The sequence below is a fragment of the Cricetulus griseus genome, chromosome 3, assembly GCF_003668045.3.
Source record: "Cricetulus griseus strain 17A/GY chromosome 3, alternate assembly CriGri-PICRH-1.0, whole genome shotgun sequence".
NCBI classification, from domain to species: Eukaryota; Metazoa; Chordata; class Mammalia; order Rodentia; family Cricetidae; genus Cricetulus; species Cricetulus griseus.
In genome coordinates, this window is record NC_048596.1 from 12793757 (window position 1) to 12814907 (window position 21151).

General features: G+C 41.1%; 1 protein-coding gene across 1 annotated transcript in view; it reads right to left on the minus strand.

Moving 5' to 3' along the window:
* The window catches only part of Sorcs3 (sortilin related VPS10 domain containing receptor 3), a 625100-nt gene that overhangs the window by 131022 nt on the left and 472927 nt on the right, over positions 1–21151 (minus strand). The gene's annotated exons all lie outside the window — the stretch shown is intronic.

Here is a 21151-nt window from a genome sequence, read left to right on the forward strand (position 1 = left end):
GCAATTTTTTAAACTTTTTTTCTTTTGTTTTTGAGATTATAAATTGTCCGATCATTCTCCTTTCCCTGTTCACTCCTCAAACCCATTCATGTACCAATTCTTGTTCTCTTTCTGATTCATGACCTCTTTTTCATTAATTGTTATAAGCATATATGTACATGCATATATATTCCATAATATGAATTTCTCATTATAATATTAAAATGTTTTAAAGTGCTTATTCTACGGTGAACTTATGCATGCTTATTCATATATTACACAGCTTCTGATTCAATTTGCATTAGAAAAAATCATCTATAGGTTGCGTTGGTTGGTCATTTAGGTAACAGGACCTTGCAGCAGTTGAGAAAGAAGCCTCTGGAGTCAAATGGCCTTAACCAAGGCTCTATGCCAGTGCTTAGGTGTATCTTATTTGATCTTGGGAAACAGTGTACCTCTCTGTACCTCTTCTACAAAAAAATAAGAATTAACCCATAGAGTGTCATAATAACTACATTCATTCACAAAAAACCCTAGCTCATATTCTCTATTTACTTGGGACTCTCCAAAATTTCAGACTATTCTGTGGTGAAGAAAATTAGCCAGAATATAAAACCAATAGAATGCCGCTGAGGAACAAAACTGAATTCTGAGAATGGTAGGGATTCTAATGGAGGAGGATCACCTACCATTCACTTCACAAGCATGTGTCACTAACAGTTCAAAGCAAGAAGGGACATACCCCTGTATCTTTTCCCTCTTACAGAGAGAACACCTAAGAAGCAATTACACAGTATCATGAAATAATTAACACACTCAGAGTTCTCATAGTATCTTTTCTGTGTTACACCTGGAAGCAAGAGCCAGCAGAGTAGCCAGGAAACCTGCAACTTTATCTCAAAGACTTGGACAAAAGGTCTTAGGAAGGCAGACAGTACTATAATTGCCAATTGCTTTTTGTGATGTTACCACACCATTGCCTTCTAAAGTACATGTGTCTCCCAAAAGCCTTCCTCACAGAACAGAGTACAAGCAACTTTGTCTGACCATGAGAGGAAGAAGTGTTGTAGAATATTAAATATGTGTTACATTTGTCTATGTTGTGGAACATTTGTTTAATGATGTAAGGATTGTTGCTACATTTGTTTAACTCTATGAAGCTGTGTTGCTTGCCTGTCTAAAATACCTGATTGATCTGATAAAGAGCTGAATGGCCAATAGCTAGGCAGGAGAAAGGACAGGCAGAACTGACAGGCAGAGAGAATAAATAGGAGAAGAAATCCAGGAGGAAAAAATTGAGGAGCAAGAGAATGAAGCTTGGGACCAGCCACACAGCCACACATGAAATAAGAAGGAAAGAAAATACACAGAAATAGAGAAAGGTAGAAGCCCAGAGGCAAAAGATAGAGAGGATAATTTAAGTTAAGGAAAGCTAGCTAAAAACAAGACAAGCTAGGGCCGGGCATTCATAAGAAAGAAATGTCTCCATGTATATTTATTTAGGAGCTAAGTGGCTGACCCCCAAAGAGTAAAGACTCAAAGAGTAAAAAATACAACCAACTACACAAAAGGTTTAGAAAGATACATGGATATGACTAAGTTTATGCCCCTGAAAAACATGTCCTCAGCTAGAGGAAACAAAAGTGAGAGACAGATTAAAGGACTGGGATGATTTTGAAATCCAAAAGGCATAGAGGAAAAGCCAAGCCAAAACTTGTGACGGTGGTTTTGGACAAGGCACATGATGTAGCTTCAAATCTAGTAGCATTGGGTGGAATAAAGATGAAACATTCCCGGGTATGGAGAGGAAGAAGACCAAGGAAGAAAGTTGGGGAGGAGTGGCTGGCAAACCAGCTTATCCTCAGTGTTTCCCTCCTCCTCATGTCACTGGGCTGGGTCAGGCACAGGTGGTGTGTCACAGAGCTCTGCCCTCCCCATGCACTGAGCTCTGGCTCTTGCATCCAGCAGCCCTCTGTCTGCAAGTACTCCTTCCCAGAATGGCAGGACTAATCAGACCCATCCTTTAAACATCTTCATCCTATTGCTTTCATAATCAGCTTCTAATGTTCTGTTCGATAGATGTGGGGCCAGCTAGACCCAGCACTTGAACAGGTGCTTGGGACGTGGAACTATTCTCTGCGCCATTGATCACAAAGACAAAAATCAATCCAGGCTAAGAAGAAAGAAGTTAAAAATAAATTGCAGGAATTGATTTCTGTTCAGACATTCTGACTCCCAATTTAGGAAGTGGGGAAGGAAGAGTGTACGTCCTCCTGTCATGAAATCACTTCCTACATCCCAGGCTCAATTGCAAACTGGGGATATTTTATACATACACATAATTCTCTTTTAATGCATGCACCATATTATTTATCTTTGCTTCTTAATAACTATCAAAGGTGAGAATCCATTTAAATCATCAACTCCCATTAGAAGTAAAAGAGGGCCAAAGAGATAACTCAGTGAAGTTCTTGCTCTGTGACCATGATGACTGAAAAAGGATCAAAGATAAATAAGCTCTCCAGCATCCAAATGACTTAAAAAACAAAACTGGGCCTGGCAGTACACATCTGAGACCTCAATACCAGAAAGACAGAGACTGCAGCTTCCTGCGGCTCGATCATCAACTGGTCCAGCTCTGGGTTCAGTGAGAGACCTTGTCTCCAAAAGTAGGATGGAGACTGATGGACAAAGACTTTGACATCAATACCCATCATGCTCACACACACATGGAGGGGAGAGCATGGAAGGTTATGAATACCTGTAATCCCAGTACTGAGGAAGCTAAACCTGGAGAGTTCTGAATTTTAGGCTAGTTTGAGCTATGTAGTGAAATTAAAAAAAAAAAGCCCCCAAGCAGCAACCAAAATAAGAAAAGCAAGCTTTGTTTAGTTTACTACAACATCTCCCATGTGTAGCTACTGGGCTTGGTGGATGGTAGCAACTTCAGAAATACCTCTTGAGCATCTTAATGAAAAAATGAATAAATTCCTATTTCTGTCTCTCAACGGTATGCATATTTGTTCATAGATTTATTTGAGTGTGCAATTATTCTTCTTATTCATTGTTTTGCTTGTGGGCTATCCCTCTCTCCCAAAATTATCCTTCTCTTCCCATATTATGAACCCACCTATGGCAGTTACTACATTTTCTTTATTTGCATATTTATTTCTATATGTGTGATCTCCAGGGGTCATAACCTTATTTACTTTTGGACTTTTTATTTCATATTTTCTCTGTTTATTTCTCTCTTGTGTTCCCCCAAGAAGCTGTGTTGTGGAATAAAGAAATAAGGAAAAATCAGCAATTCATAGGAGATTTGCTGCAATGCAAATATGTTGTTCTCCACATAATTCTGATATTGAAGAAATGAGATATGGAAATCCTTCTGAGTAGTTTTCCTATGTGACTAGAAGGCACGACCTGTATAGTGAGCAGATATTTGGGATTTGGGTGAGAAATTCTCAGAAGGTCACTATTGGAACAATATGATTCATTGCTTTCCAGTTTGAGCTCTCTGAAATATTAAGGTTCATTCAAGAGCCATAAGAGTGTCTTTAAGGGAACAAAAAAATATCCTGGAGGTATGTTGAAGCTGAAGCTATATAGACTCATGCCCTTTTAAAGTAGTTCAAATCCACATACATCTGCCCTTTGTGCTGAGAGTCCTCTGATAGTTTTGTCTCAAAGTAGTTCTTATTCAGCAAGAGCACATTAATGCAACCTATTGTCTCCTAAAACAGTAACTGCACTTCAGAGAAGGTGCATGATGACCCAACATCACTCAAGTTAATGATGGAAGATGGAATCATGCCATGGAACACTGCCCCCCCCCCCCGCTTGTCTGCCTAGCCAAGGCATGCTAATTCCTGTTATGAAAGATTCTTTGCCTTGGACACTGTGCTTAAGGGTACAGGGCAAGTAATTCCACTGCCCTGAGAACCAGATAGAGCTCTGCTTTGTCTGGTAAACCATCCCTCACAGTGTGATACCCTGTGGATTTCCCTCAGTGCAATATGTCCCAGAAAAGACACTTTCTTTTGTGTTTTTGAGGACTTGTCATGGCAAGTGCTGTTCCATGATCAGTCAGACCTAACACAAAGTGGGGCAAATCGCTTCCTCTGTTATTTACCATCAAACTGAGAGAAGCCTGTTAAGCTTTCCATAAATGATTGTAAAATGGATGAATGAATGAAAGGGTGAAGGAATCTGTTGATCGCTAAATCTTTTTTTGATTGAGTCTATCCCAACTTTGAGTAGATGGGATAAAATCAAGCTGATGAATCAATGTTCCTGCCATAGTGAAGCTTCAGAAGCCTTTATTCTCATTGACCATGGGGGGATGAAGAAACATAGACACTCCTTGCAGGAATCCAAAATGTTTGCTTACTCCATTAGATAGGTTTGAAGTTAAAAGCAAAGTAATTAAAAAATTTAAAAGCTGAAACTCTGAAATAGACATATGTATGTATGTATGTATGTATGTATGTATGTATGTATGTATGCATGTATCCTAGTTAAAAGGGTAATGAAAGAGAACAGACTTAATAGTGTATTACTCAGTCAACAATCCAGCTGTCTGCATTGTCACCATGGTTGTTTTTAAAACAGTATAATTATCTTTAATAGGGAAAGGATTTCTCCTGGGAGCTGGAGTTAAAGGAGTAGGTGTCCAGGACTTGCAAGGACTTAGCAGGGAAGTGAAATTGGGACACTTAGCCAATTCACAACTGCACAACTCCTCTGAAGGAGATTCAAAGGAAGATTCCTTCCAAAGTCCAAAATGTACCAAGAAAATTATCCAGTGACTGACAAGAGAAAGAGTACAATATGGATGAGAAGGATATTTGCCACCACCACTGGGTCTTCATGTTGCATCCCTGGGATGGGTGTGTGAGTAAATCCTACACATGTATGTGAGGATCATCTCTCAGAGACACAAGAATGATTACATTGTAGTCAACATCATCAAGCCTTTATTTAGTAGATGATGCACAGTTTCTAATATAAAACAAGACTTTCAGCTCTTTATACAGAACCCACTTGTTAGGGAATAGACATGATTTCCTGCTCTAGTATCTACAGAAATTGGACAACACCCACCTATTGTGCTGGTAAAGTCACCCAGAGAAGCTCCGGAGAAGATTGATTTAGTGCTCATGTGAAGAAAAACCAAACTTGAAATAATCTCTTATCTTCTTCTGTCATGTTTTAGGAGCTCGGGCATCTCTGAGATCATAGACTTAGCCTGCCATCTCCTTAGCTACATGACAAAGTAAGATTCTCTACACCACTGAAGCTTGCCTACCCACTACTGAAAAGTGAAGGCAATATAATATCTATCACATATAAGCTTGTGCACATTGAAAAATAAAATAAAATGCACATATCAGACACAAGTTTGGCATTAAGTAATTATGAGGTCCTTTTCCTGCTATGACAATTTTTTCAGTTTGATGATGGTTGAAAAAGATTCATGTGGTCAGGAAAAAAGAACACTCTGAAAGTCAATGCTTCCAAAATTGAAAACAGCAAGTCTCACAACTGTATCAGAGATTGCAGACTGTGGCTGCTTTGAGCTGATGATGGAAAAAACCCTGTGCTGTCTTAAACCACACACCTATCTTCTGCTCAAGACTCAGAGGCTGTTTCTTATGACAAGTGGCTATGTAATTAGCCACCATCTTACCTGTAAAAGGCATTGCCCAACTATTATATAGATAACCCTGCCTTCTCTTGGGTATGGAGAAGCTACTGGCTGCTTTCCTCACTAACCACAATTACCCAGTCTTCTTATAGCTATTCGCAATTAACCAAGGTCCAATCAATAGGTGGGCATTCACACCTGGCACTGTAAACTTAGCCAACTACCTGTGGCTGGAGTGATTACAAACCCAATGAAAAAAATTACTATCACCATTTTTTTTAAAATTTTGGGGGATAGGGTTTCTTTGTATAGCTTTGTAGACCAGGCAGGGCCTCGAACTCACAGGGATCCACCTGCCTCTGCCTCCCAAGAGCTAGGATTAAAGTCATGCACCACCACCGCCTGGTGACCACCATTTTCTTAAATCAATTATTTCTGATTGGATTCTAAAATTCCTCTGAAAAGCATGGCTCAAACTCACCAAAGAAGCTTATAGATGTGTGTCAAGGGAAGAGTTGGGGGTAAAAACTATGTAAATATGTCTCTCATGTATGAAATTCTAAATTTAAAAAGTAGCATGCTTAACCACTGAGCCATCTCACTGAGACTGACGATTAATAAATGTGACCTCTGAAACTGAGGAGGTTAAGTAAGGCAAAAGACACAGTCAATAAGACTAAACGGCAGCCCACAGAATGGAAAAAGATCTTCACCAATAGGAAATCAGACAGAGGGCTGATCTCCAAAACATACAAAGAACTCAAGAAGCTAGTCACCAAAACACCAAATAATTCAACTAAAAAGTGGGATACAGAACTAATCAGAGAATTCTCAATAGAGGAATCTAAACTGGCAGAAAGACACTTAAAAAATTGCTCAACATCTTTAGCCATCAGGAAAATGCAAATCAAAACAACTTTGAGATATCATCTTACACCTGTCAGAATGGCTAAAATAAAAAACACCAATGAAAGATTATATTGGAGAGGATATGGAGAAAGGGGAACACTCCTCCACTGCTGGTGGGAGTGCAAACTTGTACAGCTACTTTGGAAATCAGTATGGTAGGTTCTCCAGAAAATGACAACCAGTCTACCTCAAGATACAGCAATTCCACTCTTAGGCATATACCCAAAGAATACACATTCATACAACAAGGACATCTGTTCAACTATGTTTACAGCAGCATTATTTATAATAGCCTGAACCTGGAAGCAACGTAGATGTCCCTCAACAAAAGAATGGATAGAGAAAATGTGGTACATTTACACAATGGAGTACTACTCAGCAGGAAAAAACAATGGAATCTTGAAATTTGCCGGCAAATGGATGGAACTAGAGGAAACCATCCTAAGTGAGGTAACCCAGTCACAGAAAGACAAAATGGTTTGTACTCACTCATATGTGGATATTAGACATAGAGCAAATGATTACCAGCCTACCATCTACACTGACAGAGAGAGAAACTAGGAAATAAGGAGGACCATAAGAGAGACAAACATGGTCCCCCAGTGAAGACAAGAGCCCCTGAACGAATGGGGAGCATGGAGGGAGAGGAAGGAAGGTAGGAGAAAGAGGAGGAGAGAAGAGGGGATAGAACTTGAGGGATCAGGAAGATTGAGTAGGGAGAGGAATAGAGGAGAGCAAGAAAAGAGACACATCAATAAAGGGAGCCACTATAGGTTTAAAGAGAAATCTGGGAGTAGGGAACTATACAGAGATCCACAAGGATGACCCCAACTAAGAATCTAAGCAGTAGTGGAAAGGCTACCTTAAATGCCCTTCTCCAGTAATGAGAATGATGACTTCCTTAAATGCCATCCTAGAGCCTTCATCCAGTAGCTGATGGAAGCAGAAGCAGAGATCCACAGCCAAGCACTGAGCCAATCTCATGGAATCCAGTTTAAGAGAGGGAGGAGTCAAGACCACACTGGGAAAACCCACAGAAACAGCTCACCTGAGTAAGTGGGAATTCATGGACCCCAGTATGACAGGTGGGGAACCAACATAGGACCAAACCAGGTCCCCTGAATGTGGGTGTCAACTAGGATTACTGGGCCATCTATGGGGCCTCTGGCAGTGGAACCCTAGTGCATGAATGGACTTCGGGAGCCCATTTCCCATGGAAGGATACTCCCTTAGCCTAGACACACAGGGGAGGGCCTAGGCCCTGCCCCAAGACAGATTTTAATGGTTACTCATGGAAGTCCTCACTCTCCCTGGGGAGTGGATGGGGGATGGGATAGGGAGGTCTGTGGGGGACATGGGAAGATGGGAGGGAGAGGGAACTGGGATTGGTGTGTAAAATAAGATTGTTTCTAATTTAAATAAAATCTATGAAAAATTAGCAATAAAAAAAGCCACTCACAGATGGGTGGTGGTGGCACACACCTTTAATCCCAGCCCTGGAAGTCAGAGTTAGGCAGGGCTCTGAGTTCCAAGTCAGGCTTGTCTACAGAGGCTAGTTCCTGGAAAGCCAGAGACACACAGAGAAACCTTGTCTTGAAAAAAATATAAAGGGTTGCTCAGAGGTGAAACAATTTATCTCCCATAAAACATGAAAATAATGTAACACCCTTACCTTGCTATACTCCACCCATATATATGAGAAAGGCAAAGAGATATTGTAGAACATTCAGTGAATTGAAGAATTATTCTCTGAGAGTGAGGAAAATCATCCCTTGCTATGTGGGCCTGGGATACAGCAGGTATTGAAATTTTCACAGACCCTCATTAGATTTCTTGGGAAGAAACAGATCTTTTTATTAGGTACTTGTACAGTAAAGCAGCAAGTGAAGAGAGAAGACCACCATGCATAAAGGACTGATGGTTGTCATGCAAATGAGCCCACCCTGGAGCCTCCCTGCCTCTATACAGTGATGAGAGTACCAGGAGTCCTTCACATTTGGATATAGTTCAAGCTCAGTGAGTGGGTTGGGTGGGATTCTTTGGGGTAGGAGGTAAACAGGGAATGAGAACCAAGAACACTGGAAAAGCCAAAGCAGAAAGAAGGTAGGTGGAGGGAGAGACACCTGTGTAGGAAGTAAGACAATACAGGAGAGGAACAGGAAGAATATACCCCATTTAGGATGGAGGAAGTATAGGGAGAACACTGGTGCTCCAGAATAGGCAGCACAGCCTGGAGTTCTGCAGATAGGCTGGGTAAGTTAATCACTGAGGAACACTGAAAGTATACAATTCACAGGCATCTTTGATAAACTCAGCCAAAGCAATTTCAGTGGAGTGGCAGAGGCAGTCCCAGGTGGGTGACAGAGAGGGAACTGGGAAGACAGGAAGATGAATACAGATGGTGCTCAATAAATTGTGTGGCAAATGAAATATGAGACTTGTATAAAGAGTAATGTAGAGTTCAAAGAAAGTTCAGTTGCTTTGTTATTTAAGAATAGTAGATATTTGAAAATATGTGACTGTTGATGCAAGTTCCAGAGTAGCCATTAGTAATTGAAAATAACAAATGAAAAAGAGATGGATTGATAATCTGAGACTATGAGAAAGAGGATGGCAGGAGGATTTGCATAGTTCACTCTACCAATGACTCTGGCTACATACTAGGTATTCTGTAAATATCCGAGTCTTCCCAGGAGAAGTAAGGCCTGTGCAAGACAAATTATGTATGTAGTTTTTAATTTCATTTGGAGAGAAATGATCCAGGAATAGGAACCATGCAATGAGGAATCAGGAAACAGGGGGGTGAGAAAGCCATCCTAGGAAAATCACTCACTGTCTATCATGGTGGCTCAATCCCGCTGGGGTCCTACTGAAGAAAAGTTTGAGCACATGAAGCTTACTGTTGTCCACCTGGCACGGGAAGGGAAGATGCTAAGAAACTAGCTTCTGACTCTTAGAAGTCACATCATACCAGAGGTTCTCGACTCCCTCAAGGCTTATGTCTGCACCAGCATGGTCAAGAGGTCTCTTGTGAGGATCTAAATTGAGGATCGATCAGCCCAGAACAAAAAGCGAGTGCACTGCAGTGTAGCTATGGCAAGGTGATCGCCAGCCTCTCTTGTACACAGTTAGTAAAAGAGGCAAATATAAGCCAGCAGGATGAGCCATGGCGCCTGGAAGCTGTCCTACCCAAATGTCCATTGAGCACCATCCCTTCATAAGTGAAGCAGTGCTCTGCATTTATTCTTGAGAACATCGTAAATACTAGCAGCAACTGTTACACCAAGCTACTGAATTTAATACGTGCTATGTACCAACCACGTGCCAACTGATGACTTGTCCTTGGCACCGGGTGCTGAAAACTCATGTATTTAAGGTTCTGGAAGTGTTTCAACTGTGTACATATGAAGAGGTCTTTACTGGATTCTGTTGAAGACTGTCTCTATCTTTCACGTCCCTTAAAACTTCTGTGTTGTAATTGTGTCCCTAATAATGAAATTGCTATTTATTTAACATTCCAAAAAGCTCTCCCATTAAATCTGAATTAACATCGTTTAAAATATCACCAAATAGTTTTCTTTGAATAATTACACTCTATTAATTATGCCATGGGGCTTTTTCTATCAAAAAGAAAACAATTAGAGAAATAGAAGCTACACCACAAAGACAGCTCTCTGTCCCATGATGATGTCGAAAGTAGGCTTTTCAATAAAGTATCAAAACCTTGATGAACCAATACCAAGATGCTCTACTTCTTACAAGATAATTAAGGTTCAGAATATCTCTTGTCTCATAAGATCATGAGAGACTGATTTATCTGATGACAGCATATGGAAGTTACATGGGATGGTTTTATCATGCACATACATTAAACCATGAATTGATGCCATGAATAATTTAAAAATGAATTTGGTAAAGAGATTGAGTAATCTTTTATGTGGCAGGCTTATAAGAAGCCTTAAACTGGGTTGTACATACACAAAAGACATGAGGTTGAGTTTTGTATATGAATTGGTGTCAAGTCTTGCCTTTTGTAGGGCTCTGTACTTTTCAAAGCATTTCAAAGACATTATTATCCCCCTTGATCCTCACAACAACCTTGCAATTTGCACAGGGCAAGTAGCATGATTCCACTCTGCAGAGATGAGAAAATGAGTGTTCTGAGAGTCTAAGTAAGCTGTCAGTATTCCCTGGCTGCAGGCTGGTAGATCCCTAATTACAGCACAGGTCTTTACAACCAGGGTTCTTTCCCCAAGATAAGATTCCTAGCTCCAGCCAGGCAGTAGTGGCCCACACCTTTAATCCCAGCACTTGGGAGGAAAAGGCAGGTGGACCTCTGTGAGTTCAAGTTTGTAGACCAGCCTGGTCTACAAAGCAAGTTTCAAGACAGCCAGGGCTGTTACACCGAGAAACCCCGTTTCGAAAAACAAAACAAACAAAAAAGGATTCCTAGCTTCTTGAGTCATAAATTGCTTGAGAGCAGGGACAATGTCTTTTGCATCGGTCAAGACCCATTGCACTTAGTATGGGGCTCAGCAAAGATTGGCTCTGAAGATTCATTAATGGCCAGTACTTCTGTGACATCTTATAAACTGGACTACTTTTCTATGTTTATACATGGAATCCTTAAAATCTGGCACTAGGGGAATTTCCAAAGATCTACAAGGTTGACCCCAACTAACAGTCTAAGCAGTAGTCGAGAGGCTACCTTAAAAACCCTTCTCCATTAATGAGATTGATGACTATCCTATATGCCATCCTAGAGCCTTCATCCAGTAGCTGATGGAAGCAGACACAGACACCCACAGCTAAACACTGAGCTGAAGCCTGGAACCCAGTTTCATAGAGGGAGGAGTGATGAGCAAAGGGGTCAAGACCAGGTTGGAGAAACCTACAGAAACAGCTGACCTGAACAAGGGGTTGCTCATGGATTCCTGACTGATAGCTGGGAAACCAGCATAGGACTGTTCCAGCCCCCCAGAATGAGAATGTTAGTTTGGAGGGCTGGTTAATTTATGGGACCTCTGGTAGTGAATCAGTATTTATCCCTAGTATATGAATGGACTTTGGGAACCCATTCCACATAGAGGGATACTCTCTCAGTCTAGACACATAGGGAAGGGTCTAGGCCCTGCTCCAAATAATATGACAGACTTTGAAGATCCCCCATGGAAGACCTTACCCTCCCTAGGGAGCAGAAAGGGGTCAGGGAGTCAGTCGGGGACAGGGGAGGAGTGGAAGGAGAGGGAACTGGGGTTGACAGGCAACATAAGCTTGTTTCTAATTTAAATAAAAATCTAACAGCCCTTGGTTGGCTTGATTTGGGTGCCCCAGTCATTCAAGAAGCACTTTGTACATGGCTCCATCCTCATTACAGATTGCATCCACAGATTAGTGCTAGGAGTTGAAAGTAGTATTTGGCACTAAATCAATCCATACATGCTGACTGTCCCCAAGGCATTTTCATAGTAGCCTACAGAGGATCCAGGAGACTACCACCTATGAGGGAGGATTACTGGACTAGTTCGTTAGACTGTAACCATGATGGTTTTCTCATTTTTGTAGGACAGAATTATGCCAGCTACTCTGCACAAATTGTTATAAGGCACATAGGAGATTCAGAGAGTGTATATAAGTATGTTTTTAAGGACACATTTATCTACTCACAATGTTCATGAAACAAACGTATCTCCCTTGAGCATTTAACTTGCTGTGTGACCTCCCATGACAGTACCAAGCTGACCTAAGAGAGTGAGGAAAATACTCTGTCCTGAGCTAAAAGCCAGAGAGATCAGAGAATAGGTGGGCAATGACTTCAGTAGTCAGGAAGATTTGTTCCCTTTCCCTCATTCAAGTTTTCATTCTCTCTTCCATTTGAGCATGTAATTTGTACCTGTTATTAATCTAATTTCCCTTGCACTTTAGATACTTGAATGAATACAAGTGAATGTGAGCATCAGTTTGTTCAGTGAGTGAATGTACCCTTGCATGAAAGGAGTCTTCTTAGGCCATCATGGGAAGTTAGGACAGAACATCATGTAATCTACTGCAGACACATGAAGCCTTACAAAGCTCTGTTCTTGTTTGTCACAGTCCCTAGTAGCTAGGGTTTGAATCAGTTTCCAGGGAAATTTTGCAATGATTGTTGCTGAACTAACTACTCTCTAGAATAATCACTAGGAAAGCCTTCCTAAAGTGCTAAGTGACAAGGTTTTCAACCAACTTGGCTCAGAGTACAGAAGTCAACTTGAAGTCCCTCTTGCCTTTAGAGGACAGCATGTTTCATTTATCCACATGGAACACTGGCCATTCAAATAGATTCTTTCTCATTAAAGCAAGGCTTTCTCAGAAGAATTAACGCCTTTTATTTCATTAAGGAAATCCAAGACAGGAAAGGTACCAACAGTTTAACAGATGCCACAGATTCTTGTACTCCTTCAAGTCAAAGGTGGCAGGAGTTCTCCCCCGGTGATCTGTTGAGATGGGCGCCTGCCTGGCCTGAAATAAAAGGTGTAGACTGTGCAGCCCCCCTACATTTCAGGAGCCCTGTAGGTAGTTTAGAGGCCCTCCTACCACACACAGGAGAGGGGACTAAGAATAGTAGATCCAGGGGATTGCTATTGGTTATGGGAAATGCTTTTCCTTACAGGTGCCACTGAGAAGAGGTGAAATTTTTATGTCAATTTAATATCATGGGGAGAAGCCTAATACATTAATCGAATGATTCTCATTATTTAGCGGTTGCCTGGGATTTTGTTTATTTAGCTGCACTCTCAAATGTGTATGTGTGCGTGTGTGTGTGTGTGTGTGTGTGTGTGTGTGTGTGTGTGTGTGTGTGTGTATGTGTGTGTGTGTATTACTTACATGCAGAGAAAATATGGGCTTGAGCTCATTGGCTTTTCTAGTGGCTAGCTGTCCACATATGAAAAGTCTGACTTCTGACCCACACAGCATTGCAATCAGTGGCTTTTAAACACTGTTAGCAACAGAACCCATTGGTTAAGTGAATGGAAATTGAGCAAAGTGATAAAAAAGAGTGAACAAAAAAAGTTGCTCTCAAAAAAAAAAAAAAAAAACAGTTACTCTCTCCTCTAAGAAGCCAGTTCTCACAATACTTTTCTACTTTTATTTTTGTTTGTTTGTTTGTTTTTTGAGACAGGGTTTCTCTGTGTAGCTTTGGAGACTATTCTGGCACTCGCTCTGGAGACCAGGCTGGCCTTGAACTCACAGAGATCCACCTGCCTCTGCCTCACAAGTGCTAGAATTAAAGGCATGACCACCAACGCCTGGCCTACTTTTATTTTTTTAATGTTTGAAATGATACATTATTCTGGAGAATTACAAGTACTTGTGGGCATAATTTTGCTACATGTGCATATTGTACAATGCTTGAATCATGATACACACACACACACACACACACACACACACACACACACACACACACCCTGGAAAACTCCTCAGGCATTCCCAGTCTTGTCTTCTGCCGGGTGACATGACCAGAGCAGTCATCACAGGCCCTCTAGCACGCAGTATTAAACAAGAATTTCTTACTGTTGTCTAACTAGAACTTACTTCTCTTTGAGAAATCACTCTTCAGCCCACCCCCTTTCCTTTCTTCTCCTCAGCCTCTGTCAATCACTTTTCCAACCTCAACCTCAATGAGATCAAATATTACAAATGTCTCCTGGGACTGAAAACATGCAGTTGTGTCTTTCTGTGCCTGGCTGATTTGACTTGGCATAATGATTTCCATTTATATCTGTCTCACACCAAAGGATAGAATGCTGGGGCTAGAGAGAGGGCTCAGCAGTGATGAGAACTTGCTGTTCTTCCAGAGGACCCAGGTTCAATTCCCAGCACCCACATATCAACTCACAACTGTCTGTAACTCCAGTTCCAGGGGATCTGATACCTTCACACCAAATAAAATAAAGTTAAATAAATTATTTTTAAGAAATAATGATATACCTTCATTCTTTTCATGGTTGACTAGTATTCCACTGGGGTTACATATCAGACAGTTTTGAAGACTGTATCTACAGCTTTGGTAAATCACGGTGGCATTTTTGACATACCTTTTTCCTTTCATTTAGATATACACCTGACATTTGTTAGTCACTCAAGTTTTCCTGAGATCTATTATAAAGCTGCCTAAAATACCATTTGTCCCCCAGCATGGTGGGACAGAGAGACTGGCCCTTTTCATGGGTTATTTTTTGTTGTTGTTTTCTGCTGTTCTTGTTATCAGAGTTCCATTTCTGCTAGCATTTCAGCCATATTCAAAATAGTAACACACACACACACACACAAAAAAAAGAAAATCAGTGAAAACTTTTCCTAGACTCATGAACCACCAAGGCACCTTATGCTATGCTTGCTGCTATCTACTTGATAAAATCGTATAACAAAGCATCCACTTCTACAAACTACACCAAAATCCCAAAGGACAGCAAATGCCTTTCAGTAGAACACACCATCCTCAAGGCCAGCTTGCCTTGGAGACACTAGACTTGGGCAGGAGGAGCTGCTCTATACAGCTTTCACTTTATCAATGGCTACTCCTCGAGAGGAGGCTGCAGGGCTCCTGACTGCTCCCCAGCCTGGTGTCCTGGCATGCTGCCAGCCATCATCTAAGAGTTTACACCCTGGAGAAGCAACTCTGTCAGCTGGCAGGTTTTCTTCTTCCGAGGCATCTCTATTTGTGGAACAGAAAGGAAACTTCCACTTCCCTTGGCTTAGAAACAGATCTTGATCACCAAAACTATCTAGCCTTCACCATAAATAACATTTGTCCTGGCCCTTATTTCAGTTTTCAAATGTATACTCTCACAAATGACCAGAAACCCACATAGTTTCAGAAAATTATCTGAAGTGGGCTTTTTGTTATTTTAAAATGGACATTCAAACACTAATTAAAAAGTAGCTGAAAAACAAAGAAAATGAAGCTATAAAAATGTCCAGTGGCAGAGTCAGATGCGGCAGCCAGCATCTGTAATTCCAACACTCAGAAGGCTGAGGTAGGGGAATAGTGAGTTCAAGGGCAGCCTAGGCTTCATAGTGAGACTGTCTTAAAACAAACAGACACACTAAAGAAGAAAGAGACACAAGCATAAGGGATCCTGGGAGCTGCTGGAGTTGCAGTTAGATTGCTTCTGAGATTTTTAGAAACTGGAAAGATAGGCAAGCCACATTAACTGTACTTGATGAGAGAAAATGGAAGGTTCTCCTCTCCAACAAGTACAAAGGGCCTTGGGTAGAGAGGTCGGGGCACACAGGTCCTATGGCTCTATGCCAGCCCTCCACCACCCACACCTGTGCTCACAGCCTCCCCCACCCCCACTCCCAGGGAATCATGCACTGACACTCATTCATCCAGGACAGGGTGAAGAGCTCTTGATTTAGCGAAGAGCAGCGTGTGTCTCCCACTAATGCAGCTTTCATCACATGGCGTTATAATTGTTTAGCTGCCCGTGCTCTCCACCAAGCTGAATGTATTCTAATGTATTTAAATGAATGACTAGGAACAAGCACTGAATAACACATTGGGCAATTCCTGGACAGTGGTTTTCTAAAAAATGCAAAGGCGCTCTACACAGAGACATTTCTTATGCAGTGAGTGATTGCCAATTACCTTAAGTTGTCTTATACTGTTAGCTGAAGAAACAAGATCTCCTTGCTTGAAAAAGATAACCAGGCACACTCCCTGAAAATAAGGACCATGCCTTATCTCCTTAGTTCAGTTCAGTCCAGTAAACACTTATTGAGTACCAGTCACTATGTGAAGTGCAGGCAAACAAGAATGAATAAGATGTAGTGAGAGCCCTCATAGTTTACAGACCTGACCAGGAGATACAATAGAAACACGGAAGAAGGCAGCTGTGGAGTTTGATCCAATCCAGAATGAGGATACCAGGGAAGCTTTTAGAGCCTATCCTGGCTGGCACTCGCTCTGGAGACCATGCTGACCTCGAACTCACAGAGATCCACCTGCCTCTGTCTCCCAAGTGCTGGGATTAAAGGCGTGCACCACCACTGCCTGCCCCACTGAATCTTAATGACTGATTTTGTCTCCCAAAGGGGCCTCCCAAGCAGAAAGAACATGCAGGGAGGACATGGGTGGCCAGAAGTGTCATGCTGTGTGCATGGAGACCAAAAAGGCCCACGTTTAACGAAGGGTTAATTAAAGCAAGGGAGGAATGTGCAATGCAAAGGTGAGGAATTCTTATGAGGCTGACTCATCCAGGGCTCTGACTGTAGAGGTTCTGGCAGACAACACTAAAGAATTGGATTTTACCCTGCAGGTGATTAACAGCCACTGAGGCTGGGGACATTGATTTTTATTTTAAATAAAGGACTTTGGAAGGAGTTTGTGAAGGCACTAGGGGTTTGGTGTGCTGATCTGAGAGCAAAGAAACCAGTTAGTAAACTATAGCCACATTTCAGAAATACATGATAAGGATTTATAAATGGTTTTAAATAGCCAAGTAATTATAATGCGCCCCCTTCTCCTCATAAATCATCGCAGAGCAGCAGGGCAAACAAGAAAGAGCAATGCAAACTCCACACTTAATGAAAATTTAACCAGGAAATACAATATATGTGGGAAGGAAACCACGTATATTGTGTTCCACAAGGTTCTGCCTTGTGAGGAAAAACTGCTTAGAGAAAAAAAAATGTTGAATCACAAAGAACTGAGAAAGAATGAAGTAAGACTCTCCATAAACAGAAACAGGACCCTGATCTTTCACCAGATAAACCTCCTAGATTTTTAGTATTTTGTCACCTAAGAGACTCGGGTCATTAAAAAAATAGGCAGTAGATAAAAATGCTAACATATGGGGCTGGAGAGGTAAATCAGTAGTTTAGAGCTCTGGCTGCTCTTGCTGAGGACCAGAGTTTGATGCCCAGCATCTACATGGCCATGGTGCTGTAGAATCATCTTTAATTCTGGTTCTAGAGTATCCTAAACGCTCTTCTGGCCTCTATGGGCATTAGGCACACAAGTGGTTCACATGCAGGCAAAAAATGTGCATACATATGAAATTTTTAAAATAAAGAAGAATATGAAAACAAAAATAAATGATATAAGAATGATGGACTGGTTTAATAAAAGAAAAGAGAAAGAGACAGGAAAAAGAAATATCAGGAACATTAAAAAAATGACTACTCCACGAAGCAAACAAATTGTAGCCACATTTCTATAATTAAAAACCACCTAAATGGCAGTTGAAAAGATGGCTCAGTAGTCAAGAGCACTGGGTGCCCTTCCCTGGGACCCTGGTTTGATTCTGAGTTACAGCCACCTGTAACTCCAGTTCCAGGAGATGCAATGCCCTCTGCAGGCATCAGGCAGCCCCACAGTACACACCCATAGACACAAGTCAAACATTCACACACACACACACACACACACACACACACACACACACACACACACACACAACACACACATACAACACACACACAGAGGGGGGAGGAAGGAAAGAAGGGAAGGAGGGAGAGAGAGAGAGAAAGAGAGAGAGAGAGAGAGAGAGAGAGAGAGAGAGAGAGAGAGAGAGAGAGAGAGAGATGAGATGCTATGGGGTACAGCAATGGCAATGTACCCCAACATCCAGGTCCTGGTTTATTTATCCATAACATCCACCAGGATGTGACACGTTGTATTAGTTTAGTGTACAGCAATTTCTCGGTTTCTGGTTTGCCTCACTTATCTGAGTGACCTTGAACTGAGTTTTTGACTTTTTTTTAAAAAGTAGTTAATCTTAATAACCACTTCATGGGTTGCATTAGGACTGGTTTTATAATGACCTTTGTAAAGCAACACATAAACACTAAAAGAGTGGTTTTCTATGAACATGTACTCTGTTCACAGAATAATAAATATGCCTATTATCTTCTACTATGGTAAGCTTATTTTTCTATACAACATGTCACATGCTGGTGGATGTTATGGATAAAAATAAACCAGGACCTGGATGTTGTGGTACAATGCCATTGCTGTTTTATCTAGGACTTGGTGATTTGACCAGGGACAGAGTGACAGGAAACATGGAGCTAAGTGTGGCAGGCCTGGCTTCCTTGAACCTGGGGAGGTCAGAGATTCTGTAAGGGGGGCTATCATGGCTGAATATATAAATTGTGGGGTTGTATACTACATGTGATAATATTTGGAAACCATACAAAAGAAATCAAAGGAGTAAAACAAGACAGAGAAAAGACCCAAACATTGGTCCCCAAGTACACCAGTATTTACATTCAGGAAGATGAGAAGGAACCAGACAATAAGACCACAACGAAGAGTTGAAAGATAATGTCACAAAGGTGGTAGGGTACTCTATCACATGATTTATTTTTGCTCATAAGGCAAATGACCATAAGCTTGAAAAAAAAGTCACTGAATTTCTTTAATCACCAAATAAACAAAAGTTAAGTACTATTACTTGAAGCCATCAACTAACTCAAAATTGTAATTATGTAAAAGAATGCCACTAGTCTAAAACCAAGCTCCACACAGAGTAGTCCATGTGTCAAGTGGTTTTCCATTGGAACTTAAGCAGCCCTTTGCTGGCCACAGGAGTTCTGCCTCTAGCCTCTTTAGGAATGGTACATGAGCCTTACTTCTGCCAGTGTGTGCTCAGGGTGTAGTTATGACAACTTAAAACTCTCATTATTATGGTCTGCCTTCCTTAATTTCCCATCTGTTCCTTTCATAGAGCTGAATATTTTAACTTTAATTTTAACTGCATAGTTGAGGAATATAGCTATTTACAGAATACCCAATATTTTATTTTTGGACAGTATCTATTGACTTCTTGTGAACGATGATAAACCCAGTGTGCTGTACACATTTCTTCTTTCCCTCTTCTCATTAATTCTTCCACCACTCACTTTAAGTTGGAAACAGGATTTTCTAGTTTTTGTTTTACTGTCTTAGAGTTTGGTAGACTTAAATATTTTGTGAGGTACTGTGGATAGAGTGTGAAATGGGGTGTGTAGTGATTCTCACCCTGCTTTTTTCTAAATGATAGTTGCCAACTCAGTCATTTAGCACATGCCCATTCTGACATATCCCACTGTTTCTGCATCAGTTTTGATTTTGGTGTGTGTGTGTGTGTGTGTGTGTGTGTGTGTGTGTGTGTGTGTGTGTGAGAGAGAGAGAGAGAGAGAGAGAGAGAGAGAGAGAGAGAGAGAGAGAGAGAGCCTGTGTTTTCCACAAAAATTAATTCCACTAATTCAAGAAATTTCTGTATTTCTTGTCTTAGCCCCAGCAGGTAGAGGAGGTACCACACATGTACCTAACAATGTATAAAACCTTACTGAAAACTGTAGCCTCACCTCTTTTAAGCAAAGTAAAGACTTAAGCTGATTAATTGAAAAGCTTTGCCTTATAGTATAATTAAAACGTTTTAGAATTTTTAACTTTTTTGGAACACTGTGTATCTACCTGAAGAGTTACAGAATACATTATGAAACAACACATTGGGCAAGGCATAATTTGAAGTCGTGTTTCCAAAGACAGTTCAGCCACATTCATCATTTACACAGTATTAGCATTAAGAAAATGACAGTCAGTTTGGTAAATTCATAAATCATATCATGTTCCCATGTTTAAATTTTTTCAGCAAAGATAAAGAAAAAAAATCACCTTATGTGGGGACCATGGCAACAGCAGTGGGGTGGTAGTAAACATTCAAACCAAGGAAGCAGCTAACAGAAGATGAGGATTCCTTCAGTGATGCTAGTTTCTGCCCCAAATGAGCTGGTACTGGGTATGACATCAGCTGTGTCAGGCACAGGCTGATCTTGCTTTTCTGGGGCACAGCACCCACCCTGGGGTGTGTAGAGAACCATTAACCATAGGCATCTATAGCATGGCTATGGCTGGATGACCTAAAGGCATCAGGACGTGAAGAAACCCATAGGAGTGCTCAGGCAGTAAGATCTGGGAGCAAAATGTATCAGGTCAAGGGCAGAAATCTGAGGAATAGCAAGAGTAGTAGCTAGCATTGCACATTTTGCAGAATTTGTGTTCAACAAACACCTATGGATGAGACAATGAGAAGGCTGCTGATATACCATGACATTGAGAATCGATGCTGAAATGCTGCCTTCTCCTACTCCCTCTTTCAAGTTGATCTGGGGTGGCAGGCTACTTCTCCTGGGTTCCTATGAACCCAATAAATATTCACAAGTCTGAAACTTTACAGGGCCAAAGGTGAGAGACATAAGAATTTAAAGTATCGTTCTTCCTTCCAGAGTGTAAAATTTGATTTGGAAAGGAGAGGGATCTGTTCACATTTGGCAAGAGATAACTCTAATAACCCATGGGCTAGAGACACATAATCTGGAACTATAAGGTGCCCTGAAGGCAAGGTGCATGCTCACAAAGGAGAAGCCATTCATCTGGACTGAGAAGCTAAGGAGCTGGTAGAGAAGTTCATTCAGGAGCAAAGTCACGGTAATGTCCAAGTTCAAGTTTCCTTTGGGAAACCATTTGCCAAACAACTGATAGTAAACAATAGTAGATTGGAAGCTAAAGGTTGCCATCAAATGTCAAGCTTGATAAATCGATCTATCATCTGTCTATCTGTCTCTATCTACCTATATCTCATT